Here is a 2,385-nt window from a genome sequence, read left to right on the forward strand (position 1 = left end):
CATTTAAGTGGGTGAATTATGTGACATAAAATATGAATAAATATTGCTAAAAATTTAATTAAAAATGAATAAAAATGAAAGAAAAGGAAAATGAAAGAAAAAGCTTAGTTATGACACCATGCTTAAGTAAGGATGATGCCATTAAAACCTCCTAACCAATCCTATTTAGACACACACTTATAAAACCATTAAAAAGACATAAAATTGACTAAAAAAATTCAGACCTTCTTCTTCCCTTTCAACTGGCCGAACCAACTCATCCCTCCTCCATTTTTCTTTGTCTTCAAGCTTGTATCTTCTTATTTCTTGCCCAAAACCTCAAAACCCTAACACTAAAAATAATCGTTAGATCCTCCTAAAGAGTTTCGCAGCCAAGAAGTGGAGGAAAAGTGAAGTTTATTTAAAGGAAAAATTCTGTCAAGTAAGAGGTTAGTGCTATTTCTCTTCCTCACTCTTCTTGTATCCATGTTAGAACCTTAAATTCAACTAGGAATTGTGGAAAAATAAAGAAAAATATGCATGTTAAGGTCACTTCAAATTTTAACAGCCAAGAGAGGGTGAGGGTTTTGCTGGTTTAGTTGCAAATAAGTTTGTATATTAATGTCAATTAACATATATATGTGATGGATAGGTTGATGGAGTATAGGTTTCATGAGATGAATATGGAAGTTAGGGTTTTGACCTCAATTTGGGAATTTTGTGTTGTGACTTGAATTTGATGATGTGGAGGTTGATTATTGACTATTAGAAGTGCTATGAATATGAATTGAAGTTTGGAAGTTGGGTGGAATTGAAAATTGGGAGTGTTATTCTTATGCAGGGAATTCTAGACCTATGAGTCCAGTGTGTTTAAATGAACATAAATTGAGCTAGACAGCTCCAATTGGTGTGAAGCCAATTTGAGATGAAATTTGAGACCTTAAGCCACATTTTTGGTGAAGAAACCATGCCCAGAAAACCAACCTAAGTTGACCCAAAACTTGACCTAATCTAGGTAACACACATACTGCCCTGGAAAAGTGACTAAATGAATAGTGTTTGTTCATTTGGCCACAACTCAGTGTAGAAATATCCAAATGACCTAAATTTTATATCAATGGAATGATTTGACAATTTAGAACAACTTTCATGAAGAACACAAACTCAAATTCTAAACCTAAACAATTCAAATTGCTAGTCCAATTTAGGACCCCAAATATGGTAGAACTAAATTTGCCCAGAAAATCTGGGTAAAGACCAATCCGACCAATTATGGTAAATTGACTATAACTTGAGTTGCAAAACTCCAAATGGAGTGATTCAAAAAGGAAATTAAAGAAGAAACATAAAGGAACAACTTTGATGATGAGAATTTTGTCAAATTTTCATTGCAACAATGACCAATAGAATAGTAAACTTAAGGTATGAAATCTGAAAATTTTGAATAACATAAAATAAGCTTTGAAATGGTATTGGAAATCAATGCCAACAAAAATAAAATGCAAAATGTGGTATCTTGGTGAACTCAGGCTTAACAAATCTATTATGAATTAAAAAGTAAACTTTTGTGTGGGAATGGCCAAGTAAATAGTAACAACCAAAATTAATGCAGTGAAAGCTACCCCACTTAAATGATTTAATGAATGTTTAAATTATGTAAATGTGTAGATGAGGTTTGTATGCTCATCAAAAATAGAACTTAGGGGATATTATAAATTTAATTTGAAATGTGATTTATAAATGACTATAAATGAAATATTAAAGGTATAAAGGATGTGCAAATAATATTTGAGATTTACGATTCTTTTATAAATACAAATGAAAATACTTGAATCTAGGTACATATAAATGAAAATGCTTGAATCTAGGCACCTGTAAATTGGTGTAATAAATTAGCTATATGATAAATAGATAGTGAGGTTGATATCCATGAAATGTTAACGGATTACTTGAAATACGAATGATAAATTATATAATAGTGTAATGAATAAATGGATCATGTTAATGTATGAATGAGACATTAGTTCTCATCATTGTAGAAAAGGAAAAGTCTTTGAGCACAATGGTATATAAGAACCGTTGTTGTGAATTATGATCAACATAAATGATATAATGAATAAATATATGAATTATGATGAAGGCAAATTTTATGTAGAAATGTATTTTAAAAATTTATACTTCTGTTAGGAATAGAATTGAAATGTTAGAAATTATAATTGGAATTTGTCATGAAATAATAAAGTCATAGAACACAATATATTAATATTTAATGGTACTATGTGCCCATGTATTACCTAGACACGTGTGTCGATTGATAGATTGGCATGCCAATAGGCTATTGTTTTAGCAAAGATCGCATAAGGCTTTATGCTGTATTCATGGCTTTATGCCCGCACTCATGGCTTT

This window comes from Hevea brasiliensis, chromosome 3, assembly GCF_030052815.1.
Source record: "Hevea brasiliensis isolate MT/VB/25A 57/8 chromosome 3, ASM3005281v1, whole genome shotgun sequence".
NCBI classification, from domain to species: domain Eukaryota; kingdom Viridiplantae; phylum Streptophyta; class Magnoliopsida; order Malpighiales; family Euphorbiaceae; genus Hevea; species Hevea brasiliensis.